We start from the raw sequence: 16,188 nt of genomic DNA on the forward strand, positions 1-16,188 counted from the left end.
TTCTTGGTTTCGTTGCCAAATGACAATACATTTTGGCTTCCATCACCAAGAGAACTACGATTTTGGGTTTCTTTTTTATTGACCATTTTAGCAGAAAACATAATCCCATATTATAAAAATCCTGTTTGTTTCAAAATATATAGTTCCCATAAATACAAAAGCAAAAGACAAAACTATGGAGAAAAAAGTAACACATTGAATATAAACTTCAATTTAAGCAAAATCCCTTTGTAGGAATAAAACTGGTAAAATATGTAATAAAAATTGTAAATGTTTCATTAACCAAAAATACTTTCCTTCAGCAATAAAAAGGCCCCGTCAGTCACAATTCTGCTCTGCTAGCCAATACACAGTAAATTTTCGTCAGGTTTCATAGTGTAGTGGTCATCACATCTGCTTAACACGCAGAAGGTCCTGGGTTCAATCCCCATTGAAACCAATCTGTTCTTAGTGTTGAAATAATACGCTATCCAACTACAATATATGATGTTCTCGGCTTTGTTGCCGAATGACGGGATGTTTTGGCTTCCATCACAAACAGAACTACAAATTATTTTTTTTTTTCCCCTGGCGGTCAAAACTCGTCTCTAAATGCCATTACTTTGCACGATTTCACAGCTTTCATAGTGGAGTGGTCATCACGTCTACTTCACACGCAGAAGGTCCTGGGTTCAATCCCCAGTAAAAACAAGCCGTTTTCGCTGTTGAAGTAATTTGCTATCAACCTGTAATATTTGAAATTCTTGGTTTTGTTGCCAACTGATAATATATTTTGGCTTCCATCACCAAGAGAACTACGATTTTGGGTTTCTTTTTTATTGACCATTTTAGCAGAAAACATAATCCCATATTATAAAAATCCTGTTTGTTTCAAAATATATAGTTCCTTTAAATACAAAAGCAAACGACTAAACTATGTAGAAAAAAGTAACACATTCAATGTAAACTTTAGTGATGAGCGAGCATGCTTGTTACTACTCGGTACTCGCACGAGTATCACTGTACTCGAGCTACTCGGCGGGGACCGAGTAATCTCGCGATACTCGTGCTGTACTCGTGGTCTTCATCCCTGTATGTTGGCACTCTTTTGAGAGCCAGCCCTCATGCAGGGATTGGCTGGCAGACCACTGCAATGCCACAGCCCTGTTAGTTGTGGAATTGCAGTGATTGGCCGGCCCGCACAGCGTGACCGAGCCTTTATACCGGCCGGCGCGCTGTGCTCTGCTCACAGCTATCCAGACAGTCAGTGCAGGGAGAGTGTCGCTGCTTCAGGGAAAGGTTTGCGGCCCTTTATAGCTAGTTCCAGAGCAGGGCTGCAAACAGTGTGACCAGAAGTCCTTCTCAGGACTATTCTAGTTGTATACAGGCAGGCAGGGTATAGCCAGGTCGGAGTACAGTAGCAGAGTCTTTCTCAGGACTATTGTTGCTATATACAGGCAGGGTATAGCCAGGTCGGAATACAGGCTAGTGACCAGAAGAGTCCTTGTCAGGACTATTGTAGCAGTATACAGGCAGGCAGGCAGGCAGGCAGGCAGGGTATATAGCCATTCCTAGCGGTGACCGTATACCAGCCTTCATCATATCTGGGGCTGGTGTACACAGTCTAAAACAGTCCAGATAGTGTCAGACTTCTCAGTATTTTTTTCTCCTAAAAACCTGTTAGGTTCTTATTGCGTCCGTGCTTGCATTTAAAAACCGCACGTGTGTGCCTGTCGGTGGCAGCGTACAGGTGCACGTTTTGCACAAACTATTATATAACGCACAAGTCTAGTGAATAATACACGTCAGTCAGCAGTGGCTGATAGTGTCAGACTTCTCAGTAATTGTCGCTCCTAAAAATCTGTTAGGTTCTTATTGCGTCCATGCTTGCATTTAAAAACCGCACGTGTGTGCCTGTCGGTGGCAGCGTACAGGTGCACGTTTTGCACAAACTATTATATAACGCACAAGTCTAGTGTATAATACACGTCAGTCAGCAGTGGCTGATAGTGTCAGACTTCTCAGTAATTGTCGCTCCTAAAAACCTGTTAGGTTCTTATTGCGTCCATGCTTGCATTTAAAAACCGCACGTGTGTGCCTGTCGGTGGCAGCGTACAGGTGCACGTTTTGCACAAACTATTATATAACGCACAAGTCTAGTGTATAATAAACGTCAGTCAGCAGTGGCTGATAGTGTCAGACTTCTCAGTAATTGTCGCTCCTAAAAACCTGTTAGGTTCTTATTGCGTCCATGCTTGCATTTAAAAACCGCACGTGTGTGCCTGTCGGTGGCAGCACACAGGTGCACGTTTTGCACAAACTATTATATAACGCACAAGTCTAGTGTATAATACACGTCAGTCAGCAGTGGCTGATAGTGTCAGACTTCTCAGTAATTGTCGCTCCTAAAAACCTGTTAGGTTCTTATTGCGTCCATGCTTGCATTTAAAAACCGCACGTGTGTGCCTGTCGGTGGCAGCGTACAGGTGCACGTTTTGCACAAACTATTATATAACGCACAAGTCTAGTGTATAATACACGTCAGTCAGCAGTGGCTGATAGTGTCAGACTTCTCAGTAATTGTCGCTCCTAAAAACCTGTTAGGTTCTTATTGCGTCCATGCTTGCATTTAAAAACCGCACGTGTGTGCCTGTCGGTGGCAGCGTACAGGTGCACGTTTTGCACAAACTATTATATAACGCACAAGTCTAGTGTATAATACACGTCAGTCAGCAGTGGCTGATAGTGTCAGACTTCTCAGTAATTGTCGCTCCTAAAAACCTGTTAGGTTCTTATTGCGTCCATGCTTGCATTTAAAAACCGCACGTGTGTGCCTGTCGGTGGCAGCGTCAGGCTCCACATTGTCCCTGGATAGAGATGTGCATAAGGGCCTCAAAACATTGTTCTCATTGCAAAGGAGCGGGTCTCCTGTCGTTGTAATGTCCATTCTGAAAGAATGGTCGAAAAAATTTACCACTGGGGGTATACCAGAAACAACGGCCTAACTATTGTAACGGTCATCATGATGGCGCATGAGGAGAAGGAGGAGCAGTCCAGCGATTAGCCAAAGTCCAGAAGTGTGTACCCATGGGTGAGTGTAGGTACATGGCAAACTTTAAATGCCACTAGGTATACTGAGTGTTTGCTAGTATAATGGCTTAGTTATCATGAGTTGGAGTGTGCAATGCAGGTAGAGGTGCTGCAAATGTCTTTGCACTAGTGTGACTATAGCAAAGTCCAATAGCCACGTATAGGATGCCACTAGGTACACTGAGTGTTTGCTAGTATAATGGCTTAGTTATAATGAGTTGGAGTGTGCAATGCAGGCAGACGCGCTCTGCAAATGTCTTTGCACTAGTGTGACTATAGCAAAGTCCAATAGCCACGTATAGAATGCCACTAGGTACACTGAGTGTTTGCTAGTATAATGGCTTAGTTATAATGAGTTGGAGTGTGCAATGCAGGCAGACGCGCTCTGCAAATGGCTTTGCACTAGTGTGACTATAGCAAAGTCCAATAGCCACGTATAGAATGCCACTAGGTACACTGAGTGTTTGCTAGTATAATGGCTTAGTTATCATGAGTTGGAGTGTGCAATGCAGGCAGACGCGCTCTGCAAATGTCTTTGCACTAGTGTGACTATAGCAAAGTCCAATAGCCACGTATAGAATGCCACTAGGTACACTGAGTGTTTGCTAGTATAATGGCTTAGTTATAATGAGTTGGAGTGTGCAATGCAGGCAGACGCGCTCTGCAAATGTCTTTGCACTAGTGTGACTATAGCAAAGTCCAATAGCCACGTATAGAATGCCACTAGGTACACTGAGTGTTTGCTAGGATAATGGCTTAGTTATAATGAGTTGGAGTGTGCAATGCAGGCAGACGCGCTCTGCAAATGTCTTTGCACTAGTGTGACTATAGCAAAGTCCAATAGCCACGTATAGAATGCCACTAGGTACACTGAGTGTTTGCTAGTATAATGGCTTAGTTATAATGAGTTGGAGTGTGCAATGCAGGCAGACGCGCTCTGCAAATGTCTTTGCACTATTGTGACTATAGCAAAGTCCAATAGCCACGTATAGAATGCCACTAGGTACTCTGAGTGTTTGCTAGTATAATGGCTTAGTTATCATGAGTTGGAGTGTGCAATGCAGGCAGACGCGCTCTGCAAATGTCTTTGCACTAGTGTGACTATAGCAAAGTCCAATAGCCACGTATAGAATGCCACTAGGTACACTGAGTGTTTGCTAGTATAATGGCTTAGTTATAATGAGTTGGAGTGTGCAATGCAGGCAGACGCGCTCTGCAAATGTCTTTGCACTAGTGTGACTATAGCAAAGTCCAATAGCCACGTATAGAATGCCACTAGGTACACTGAGTGTTTGCTAGTATAATGGCTTAGTTATCATGAGTTGGAGTGTGCAATGCAGGTAGAGGTGCTGCAAATGTCTTTGCACTAGTGTGACTATAGCAAAGTCCAATAGCCACGTATAGGATGCCACTAGGTACACTGAGTGTTTGCTAGTATAATGGCTTAGTTATAATGAGTTGGAGTGTGCAATGCAGGCAGACGCGCTCTGCAAATGTCTTTGCACTAGTGTGACTATAGCAAAGTCCAATAGCCACGTATAGAATGCCACTAGGTACACTGAGTGTTTGCTAGTATAATGGCTTAGTTATCATGAGTTGGAGTGTGCAATGCAGGTAGAGGTGCTGCAAATGTCTTTGCACTAGTGTGACTATAGCAAAGTCCAATAGCCACGTATAGGATGCCACTAGGTACACTGAGTGTTTGCTAGTATAATGGCTTAGTTATCATGAGTTGGAGTGTGCAATGCAGGTAGAGGTCCTGCAAATGTCTTTGCACTAGTGTGACTATAGCAAAGTCCAATAGCCACGTATAGGATGCCACTAGGTACACTGAGTGTTTGCTAGTATAATGGCTTAGTTATAATGAGTTGGAGTGTGCAATGCAGGCAGACGCGCTCTGCAAATGTCTTTGCACTAGTGTGACTATAGCAAAGTCCAATAGCCACGTATAGAATGCCACTAGGTACACTGAGTGTTTTCTAGTATAATGGCTTAGTTATCATGAGTTGGAGTGTGCAATGCAGGTAGAGGTGCTGCAAATGTCTTTGCACTAGTGTGACTATAGCAAAGTCCAATAGCCACGTATAGGATGCCATTAGGTACACTGAGTGTTTGCTAGTATAATGGCTTAGTTATCATGAGTTGGAGTGTGCAATGCAGGTAGAGGTGCTGCAAATGTCTTTGCACTAGTGTGACTATAGCAAAGTCCAATAGCCACGTATAGGATGCCACTAGGTACACTGAGTGTTTGCTAGTAAAATGGCTTAGTTATAATGAGTTGGAGTGTGCAATGCAGGCAGACGCGCTCTGCAAATGTCTTTGCACTAGTGTGACTATAGCAAAGTCCAATAGCCACGTATAGAATGCCACTAGGTACACTGAGTGTTTGCTAGTATAATGGCTTAGTTATAATGAGTTGGAGTGTGCAATGCAGGCAGACGCGCTCTGCAAATGTCTTTGCACTAGTGTGACTATAGCAAAGTCCAATAGCCACGTATAGAATGCCACTAGGTACACTGAGTGTTTGCTAGTATAATGGCTTAGTTATCATGAGTTGGAGTGTGCAATGCAGGTAGAGGTGCTGCAAATGTCTTTGCACTAGTGTGACTATAGCAAAGTCCAATAGCCACGTATAGGATGCCACTAGGTACACTGAGTGTTTGCTAGTATAATGGCTTAGTTATAATGAGTTGGAGTGTGCAATGCAGGCAGACGCGCTCTGCAAATGTCTTTGCACTAGTGGGACTATAGCAAAGTCCAATAGCCACGTATAGGATGCCACTAGGTACACTGAGTGTTTGCTAGTATAATGGCTTAGTTATGAGTTGGAGTGTGCAGAGGACAGGAGGGTACAGTGCCAGGATTTTGGGGCTCTGGATAGAGGAATGGAAGCCTGCCTTTCTATCCCTCCTAATAGGCAAATGCAGCGAGGAAATCCCTGACCTTGGCTACACAGACGCTGGCGCTGTTTTCAGGACCTGTCACCTTAACTCTGACCCTGCCGGTTTGAGCCCTTAAAAGGACTGCTAGAAAGTGCTCTCCCTAAGCTGTCCAGCGCTGTGTATGGAGCGCATACAGCTGTATCAGCGATAGGACTCAGGAAGGAGCTGCGACAGTGATGTCTGACACCAAAGACGCAGAAGAGATAATGGCGTCCTGGAGGAAAATGTCCGGTTTTATAATGCAGGGACATGTGACATGGACATCCTATCACACATGCCGTTGCTTCTCTGGCTAAAAGTCCACTTAGCTGTGTGTGTGTCTGGGATTGGCTGACATGCTGGCCCGCCCCACAAGACGCGCGCGCTTAGGGAAGGAAGACAAGAAAAAAAAAAATGGCGATCGCCATTATAGAAACAGCTGTGATCTGAAGGCGCTGTTCACGCACACTATACATTGAAATGTCATAATAGTGTGATTCACAGAGTGACTTACACTATTACAGCAGAAACCAAGCTAGGATTTAGCTGTTTTTTTGCTGCTAGAACCGTTCTCGAACGTTTCTAGAACTATCGAGCTTTTGCAAAAAGCTCGAGTTCTAGTTCGATCTAGAACATGCCCCAAAATCACTCGAGCCTAGAACTGGAGAACCACGAACCACAAACCGCGCTCAACTCTAGTCACCACCCGTCCACGGTCCTTACGGCAGACTCCAATCGGCCTCCACTGCAGACGGTCACCACATCCTGCCAACCTTGCTGTCCTGTCCGGGCCACACACCCGGACCAACTTCAGGCTCTTTGCTGTCACTTTTCTCCTCTCTACTACTTTCCTCCTTCCACTTCCTTAGCTTAACTCTCACTGCCTGTGTTTTCCCTCCTCCTTGGTGGGTGGAGACCAACCGCCTGGCTCCACCACCTGGTGTGGACAACAGCCCCTGGGGAAGGCAACAAGGATTTTGTGTTTTGACTATGATATGCCTGCAGGGAGTGTGGGGTGTGTAAGTGTTGTGCTCTGTGGCCCCTGGCTTGTCCAGGGCGACACAGAAGCACTGCAGCACTGCCTCGGCGAAGCAGCAACAGGCTGTGCTGAAGCTAATCTGCATAGGTGACAAACCCCACAATGCAGAAGAGGTGTGGACAGCTCTGAAACAGCAGGCAGATCACTGGCTCACACCTCTGAACCTAAAGCCAGGAAAGGTTGTGTGTGACAATGGCCGGAACCTGGTGGCGGCTTTGAGGCGAGGCCAGCTGACACATGTTCCATGCGTGGCCCATGTGCTCAACCTCGTGGTTCAGCGTTTTCTAAAGTCATAACCAGAGCTGTCTGATCTGCTGGTAAAAGTTCGCCGCCTGTCTGTACTTTTTCGAAAGTCACCTACTGCTTCAGCCGGCCTTGCCGGCTTTCAGCGCCATTTGCATATTCCGGCTCACAGACTGGTGTGTGATGTCCCCACGCGTTGGAATTCAACTCTGCACATGTTGGTCATGATATGTGAGCAGAAGAGGGCAGTTGTTGAGTACCTGCATCACCTAAGCCGTCGGGAAATGGGTCAAACTCCACACATAACACCTGAGGAGTGGAGATGGTTGTCCGACCTATGTACCATCCGCCAAAAGTTTGAGGACTCCACCAAGATGGTGAGCGGCGATGACGACATTATTAGCATCACCATACCGCTTCTCTGCCTTCTAAAATGGTCTCTGCTCAAAAAACAACCATGATGCATTTCAGGCGGAGCGCGATGAGTTTGAGCAAGAAAAAGTAGTGGGTGTGGGTGATAACACACAGCCCAGCCTCGTCTCATCACAACGTGCAGTGGAGGACTATGACGAGGAGGAGGATGAAGACATGGAGCAACTCTCTGGCCAAATTGAGGATATGACATGCAGTCATATCCTCGGTTCAGCGTGGCTGGCCAGAGGACAGGGTAGATGAGGAGGAGGAGGAGGACAGCATGTTCAGTCATCGTGTTGGTCAGGATACTGAAGTGATGGCTGTTAAGAGTCTGGCACACATGGCTGACTTTATGGTAAGCTGCCTGTCTCGTGACCCTCGCGTTAAGAACATCTTTGCCGACAATAATTACTGGTTGGTAACACTGTTAGACCCACGCTACAAGGAGAACTTTATGTCTCTTATTCCCGAGGCGAAGAGGTCAGGCAAAATGCAGCAGTTCCAGAAGGCCATAGTCAAGGAAGTAGGCAAAGCATTCCCCTCACAAAACGCTAGCGGCATAGGTCAGGAATCAGTGGACAACCAAGGCGTACAGCCGAGAGGGGCACAAGTCCAATCCGCCAGAGGTAGGGGAACAGTCTTTAAGATGTGGGACAGTTTTCTCAGGCCCTCACATACCACAGCCCCTGAGGTGCGGGGTAGTGCCACAAAAAATCCTAAGTTTGCCCAGATGCTCAAGGAGTACCTTGCAGATCAAACAACTGTACTCCGACATTCCTCTGTGCCTTACAATTAATGGGTATCCAAGCTGGACACGTGGCATGAATTGGCTCTCTACGCCTTGGAAGTCCTGGCCTGCCCTGCCGCTAGCGTTTTGTCAGAGCGTGTTTTTAGTGCCGCAGGTGGAATCATTACAGATAAACGCAACTGCCTGTCAACTGTAAATGCTGACAGGCTGACTCTGATCAAGATGAACAAGGGTTGGATTGGGCCAGACTTCACCACACCACCAGCAAATGAGAGCGGAATTTAAAGTTTGCCATGTACCTCCACTCACCCATGGGTACACACTTCTGGACTTTGGCTAATCGCTGGACTGCTCCTCCTTCTCCTCATGCGCCATCATGATGACCGTTACAATAGTTAGGCCGTTGTTTCTGGTATACCCCCAGTGGTAAATTTTTTCGACCATTCTTTCAGAATGGACATTACAACGACAGGAGACCCGCTCCTTTGCAATGAGAACAATGTTTTGAGGCCCTTATGCACATCTCTATCCAGGGACAATGTGGAGCCTGACGCTGCCACCGACAAGCACACACGTGCGGTTTTTAAATGCAAGCATGGACGCAATAAGAACCTAACAGGTTTTTAGGAGCGACAATTACTGAGAAGTCTGACACTATCAGCCACTGCTGACTGACGTGTATTATACACTAGACTTGTGCGTTATATAATAGTTTGTGCAAAACGTGCACCTGTACGCTGCCACCGACAGGCACACACGTGCGGTTTTTAAATGCAAGCATGGACGCAATAAGAACCTAACAGGTTTTTAGGAGCGACAATTACTGAGAAGTCTGACACTATCAGCCACTGCTGACTGACGTGTATTATACACTAGACTTGTGCGTTATATAATAGTTTGTGCAAAACGTGCACCTGTACGCTGCCACCGACAGGCACACAAGTGCGGTTTTTAAATGCAAGCATGGACGCAATAAGAACCTAACAGGTTTTTAGGAGCGACAATTACTGAGAAGTCTGACACTATCAACCACTGCTGACTGACGTGTATTATACACTAGACTTGTGCGTTATATAATAGTTTGTGCAAAACGTGCACCTGTACGCTGCCACCGACAGGCACACACGTGCGGTTTTTAAATGCAAGCATGGACGCAATAAGAACCTAACAGGTTTTTAGGAGCGACAATTACTGAGAAGTCTGACACTATCAGCCACTGCTGACTGACGTTTATTATACACTAGACTTGTGCGTTATATAATAGTTTGTGCAAAACGTGCACCTGTACGCTGCCACCGACAGGCACACACGTGCGGTTTTTAAATGCAAGCATGGACGCAATAAGAACCTAACAGGTTTTTAGGAGCGACAATTACTGAGAAGTCTGACACTATCAGCCACTGCTGACTGACGTGTATTATACACTAGACTTGTGCGTTATATAATAGTTTGTGCAAAACGTGCACCTGTACGCTGCCACCGACAGGCACACACGTGCGGTTTTTAAATGCAAGCATGGACGCAATAAGAACCTAACAGGTTTTTAGGAGCGACAATTACTGAGAAGTCTGACACTATCAGCCACTGCTGACTGACGTGTATTATTCACTAGACTTGTGCGTTATATAATAGTTTGTGCAAAACGTGCACCTGTACGCTGCCACCGACAGGCACACACGTGCGGTTTTTAAATGCAAGCACGGACGCAATAAGAACCTAACAGGTTTTTAGGAGAAAAAAATACTGAGAAGTCTGACACTATCTGGACTGTTTTAGACTGTGTACACCAGACCCAGATATGATGAAGGCTGGTATACGGTCACCGCTAGGAATGGCTATATACCCTGCCTGCCTGCCTGCCTGCCTGTATACTGCTACAATAGTCCTGACAAGGACTCTTCTGGTCACTAGCCTGTATTCCGACCTGGCTATACCCTGCCTGTATATAGCAACAATAGTCCTGAGAAAGACTCTGCTACTGTACTCCGACCTGGCTATACCCTGCCTGCATGTATACAACTAGAATAGTCCTGAGAAGGACTTCTGGTCACACTGTTTGCAGCCCTGCTCCGGAACTAACTATAAAGGGCCGCAAACCTTTCCCTGAAGCAGCGACACTCTCCCTGCACTGACTGTCTGGATAGCTGTGAGCAGAGCACAGCGCGCCGGCCGGTATAAAGGCTCGGTCACGCTGTGCGGGCCGGCCAATCACTGCAATTCCACAACTAACAGGGCTGTGGCATTGCAGTGGTCTGCCAGCCAATCCCTGCATGAGGGCTGGCTCTCAAAAGAGCGCCAACATGCAGGGATGAAGACCACGAGTACAGCACGAGTATCGCGAGATTACTCGGTCCCCGCCGAGTAGCTCGAGTACAGTGATACTCGTGCGAGTACCGAGTAGTAACAAGCATGCTCGCTCATCACTAAGGTTTACATTGAATGTGTAACTTTTTTCTACATAGTTTAGTCGTTTGCTTTTGTATTTAAAGGAACTATATATTTTGAAACAAACAGGATTTTTAAAATATGGGATTATGTTTTCTGCTAAAATGGTCAATAAAAAAGAAACCCAAAATCGTAGTTCTCTTGGTGATGGAAGCCAAAATATATTATCAGTTGGCAACAAAACCAAGAATTTCATATATTACAGGTTGATAGCAAATTACTTCAACAGCGAAAACGGCTTGTTTTTACTGGGGATAGAACCCAGGACCTTCTGCGTGTGAAGTAAACGTGATGACCACTCCACTATGAAAGCTGTGAAATCTTGCAAAGTAATGGCATTTAGAGATGAGTTTTGACCGCCAGGGGAAAAAAAAAAATAATTTGTAGTTCTGTTTGTGATGGAAGCCAAAACATCCCGTCATTCGGCAACAAAGCCGAGAACATCATATATTGTAGTTGGATAGCATATTATTTCAACACTAAGAACAGATTGGTTTCAATGGGGATTGAACCCAAGACCTTCTGCGTGTTAAGCAGATGTGATGACCACTACACTATGAAACCTGACGAAAATTTACTGTGTATTGGCTAGCAGAGCAGAATTGTGACTGACGGGGCCTTTTTATTGCTGAAGGAAAGTATTTTTGGTTAATGAAACATTTACAATTTTTATTACATATTTTACCAGTTTTATTCCTACAAAGGGATTTTGCTTAAATTGAAGTTTATATTCAATGTGTTACTTTTTTCTCCATAGTTTTGTCTTTTGCTTTTGTATTTATGGGAACTATATATTTTGAAACAAACAGGATTTTTATAATATGGGATTATGTTTTCTGCTAAAATGGTCAATAAAAAAGAAACCCAAAATCGTAGTTCTCTTGGTGATGGAAGCCAAAATGTATTGTCATTTGGCAACGAAACCAAGAATTTCATATATTACAAGTCGATAGGAAAATACTTCAACACCAAAAATGGATTGGTTTCACTGGGGTTGAATCCAGGACCTTCTGCGTATTAAGCAGACGTGATGACCTCTACACTATAAAACCTTTGAAATCCTGCAAAGTAATGGCAATTAGAGATGAGTTTTCACCGCCAGGGGAAAAAAAAACAAATTCGTAGCTCTGTTGGTGATGGAAGCCAAAACATCCCATCATTCGGCGACAAAGCCGAGAACTTCATATATTGCGGGTTGATAGGGTTTTATTTCAACACCATGAACAGATAGGTTTTCCTGGGGATTCAACCTAGGACCTTCTGCGTGTTAAGCAGACGTGATGAGCACTACACTATGAAACCTGATGGAAAGTTACTGTGTATTGGCTAGCAGAGCAGAATTGTGACTGATGGGGCCTTTTTATTGCTGAAGGAAAGTATTTTTGGTTAATGAAACATTTACAATTTTTATTATATATTTTAACAGTTTTATTCCTACAAAGGGATTTTGCTTAAATTGAAGTTTACATTGAATGTGTTACTTTTTTCTACATAGTTTAGTCGTTTGCTTTTGTATTTAGGGGAACTATATATTTTAAAACAAATAGGATTTTTATAATATGGGATTATGTTTTCTGCTAAAATGGTCAATAAAAAAGAAACCCAAAATCGATGTTCTCTTTGTGATGGAAGCCAAAATGTATTGTCATTTTTTCAACGAAACCAAGAATTTCACATATTACAAGTCAATAGGAAATTACATCAACACCAAAAACAGATTGGTTTCACTGGTGATTGAACCCAGGACCTTCAGCGTTTGAAGCAGACGTGATGACCACTACACTATGAAACCTTTGAAATCCTGCAAAGTAATGGCAATTAGAGACGAGTTTTGACCGCCAGGGAAAAAAGAAACAAATTCGTAGCTCTGTTGGTGATGGAAGCTAAAACATCCCGTTATTCGGCAACAAAGCCAAGAACTTCATATATTGTAGTTTAATTGGGTATTATTTCAACACCAAGAACAGATTGGTTTTACTGGGGATTGAACGCAGGACCTTCTGCGTGTTAAGCAGACATGAAGACCACTACACTATGAAACCTTTGAAATCCTGCAAGGTAATGGCAATTAGAGACGAGTTTTGACCACCAGGGAAAAAAAAAACAAATTCGTAGCTCTGTTGGTGATGGAAGCCAAAACATCCCATCATTCGGCAACAAAGCCAAGAACTTCATATATTGTAGTTTAATTGGGTATTATTTCAACACCAAGAACAGATTGGATTTACTGGGGATTGAACGCAGGACCTTCTGCGTGTTAAGCTGACGTGATGACCACTACTCTATGAAACCTGATGGAAAGTTACTGTGTATTGGCTAGCAGAGCAGAATTGTGACTGACGGGGCCTTTTTATTGCTGAAGGAAAGTATTTTTGGTTAATGAAACATTTACAATTGTTATTACATATTTTACCAGTTTTATTCCTACAAAGGGATTTTGCTTAAATGGAAGTTTACATTGAATGTGTTACTTTTTTCTACATTTTTTAGTCGTTTGCTTTTGTATTTAAAGGAACTATATATTTTGAAACAAACAGGATTTTTATAATATGGGATTATGTTTTCTGCTAAAATGGTCAATAAATTAGAAACCCAAAATCGTAGTTCTCTTGGTGATGGAAGCCAAAATATATTAACAGTTATCAACAAAACCAAGAATTTCATATATTACAGGTTGATAGCAAAATACATATTTTACCAGTTTTATTCCTACAAAGGGATTTTGCTTAAATTGAAGTTTATATTGAATGTGTTACTTTTTTCTCCATAGTTTGGTCTTTTGCTTTTGTATTTATGGGAACTATATATTTTGAAACAAACAGGATTTTTATAATGCAAAAGAAACAGGAGAGCAGATGTGGTTGAAATGCAAAAGAGAATGACAAATTTTATTACATCATAAAAAACAGTTTTTAGATGTAGCACAGAAAAATACATATAGGTGCAACAACAGAGGGCACCTTGGCACATAAAGAGTTAATCAGAATTAACAAGGCAAGTAGAATACATAAGACAACAAGTATACAGCACAGATGGCAAAAAATACAAAGTTACATGCCAGGTGATACCAGAGAACAATAGCTGGTGTGCAAGATAAGATAAAATTATACAGCACACTGGGTTTGTCAGTATATGCAAGCAATGATACATATCAGTGGCTAAATATATGCAAACACTGCTCACCAGCATGCCAGGTGATACCAGAGAACAATAGCTGGTGTGCAAGATAAGATAAAGTTATACAGCACACTGGGTTTGTCAGTATATGCAAGCAATGATACATATCAGTAGCTAAATATATGCAACACTGCTCACCAGCATGCCAGGTGATACCAGAGAACAATAGCTGGTGTGCAAGATAAGATAAAGTTATACAGCACACTGGGTTTGTCAGTATATGGAAACAATGATATATACCAGTGGCTAAAAAAATGTAAACACCGCTCATCAGCAATGATATAAAGTGCCAGATAAGTGCAGGAGCCAGAGACCAAAAGATCCCCCTCAGAAGCAAGATAACGCGCGTTTCAGGTCTTGTTAGTATAACCCTTCATCAGACCAAGGAGGGGTGGTGACTCATCTGTTCCCAGAAGCTTTAATAGACCATATGGTTCATCACATGGATCGGACAGGCCAGTCAGTGCAGGTTTAAGCTGGCACATGCGCGGTCATTGCTAATCCCACTAGCAGATGCGAGCGAAGTCAAGCCGAGGAGTGCAGGGGAGAGGGCTAAGGCAACGCCCCCCCACGAGCAAAACTCCGCCCTTGAGACATCGCTAAGCATGCCAGGGAGAGAAGAAAGACCAGGCATGTGCACACCACACATACTGGAACATACAAAGATACAGATATACGGGCTCCCACACAAACAGCAGTATAGGAACGCCAAGGAAAGAGGGCAAAGAAATAATAAAATGGCAGGAATCACAAGAATAACAGTAGTTAGCCCTCGACCAAGCAGTATATAATCCCGGCTGTCATGGGGGAAGCCACCTTGTAATCATAGTCCAGATGCACGATGTATTCAGGTAGTCATATTAACAGAGGCAGTGATCCATAGGGAGCAGAAGATGGAAGCTGCAAAGAAAAGGGCACAAAATGGCATAAAACACTTGCAGCAATAAAATTAGAATATAAAAACAGAGGTAAAAAATTGCATAGGTGGTAAAAAACCATATCTAGCAAAAAAAGGGGGGGAGGAGGACAGGGGTCTAAAGGAAGGGGGCAAAGCTAAGGGACTCATTCAGACCAGACGGAGCCATAGTACCCAGTAGGGTGATCCATTTGGTTTCTTTTTGGGCGAGGATCTTTTTAAGGTTTCCGCCCCTAGTGCCGCCATGTACGACATCTATCCCTATGACACGCAATGATCTCGCATTACATCCGTGATGGTTCCGAAAATGCCTAGGAAGGGTCTTAAGAGTAGAAATATCGGTCACCGTCTTGGCAGCACCAATATCTCTCACATGTTCACGCACTCTCACCCGCAATTCCCTAGAAGTTAAACCTATGTATATCTTAGGGCAACTACATTTAGCATAATAGATAACATAGGAAGTTGCGCATGAGATGTAACACCTAATATCAAATGTCCGACTACCATCTGCGGTGGAAAAGGTCTTACTGCGAGAGACATTGGTGCACGCAAGACAGCGACCGCAGGGAAAACACCCACGAATAGGATTAGTAGAACCAAAGGGATGGGAAATCACAGGAACGTAATGACTATGTACGAGAAAATCTCGTAGATTTTTGGAACGGCGTGCCGTCATTAGAGGATAATCAGGGACCAAATCCCTTAGGGTAGGATCAGATTTTAGTATCGGCCAGTGTTTGTTTAATATGGCACGCATGTTATGCCATTCATGGTTGCACGCAGATATGAATCGAGCCTCTCCTGCCCCCGTATTCGCCTGACTAGATGGCTGCAGAAGCTCCTGTTGATTAGTATTCTTTGCCCTATTGTACCCCTTCTTTATGACACGACGGCTATATCCCCTATTAACCAAACTCGATGTTAGATCATTGGCCTGGGACTGAAAATTATCAGATGTAGAGCATATCCGCCTCATTCTGAGAAATTGCCCAACCGGGATGGCTTGGATGGTACTAACAGGATGAGAAGATGAGGCATGTAAAAGGGAGTTGACCGAGGTAGGCTTCCTAAAGACATTCGTCTGTAGTTGCCGACCACGGTCAACTCCAATCATAATATCCAAAAAATCAATAGACTGTAAATCATATCTAAAAGTGAGCTTAAGGTTCAATGAATTATGGTTTAAAACACCCATAAAGTCCGAGAGCTGCTC

General features: G+C 43.8%; 1 non-coding gene across 1 annotated transcript; it reads right to left on the reverse strand.

Moving 5' to 3' along the window:
• Positions 1-12,598: 12,598 nt before the first annotated feature.
• On the reverse strand, positions 12,599-12,671 carry TRNAL-CAA (transfer RNA leucine (anticodon CAA)). The gene has a single exon. It is a non-coding gene; the product is annotated as a tRNA-Leu (tRNA).
• Positions 12,672-16,188: the final 3,517 nt, after the last annotated feature.

Source organism: Anomaloglossus baeobatrachus, chromosome 2 (assembly GCF_048569485.1).
Source record: "Anomaloglossus baeobatrachus isolate aAnoBae1 chromosome 2, aAnoBae1.hap1, whole genome shotgun sequence".
In the NCBI taxonomy this organism is placed as follows: domain Eukaryota; kingdom Metazoa; phylum Chordata; class Amphibia; order Anura; family Aromobatidae; genus Anomaloglossus; species Anomaloglossus baeobatrachus.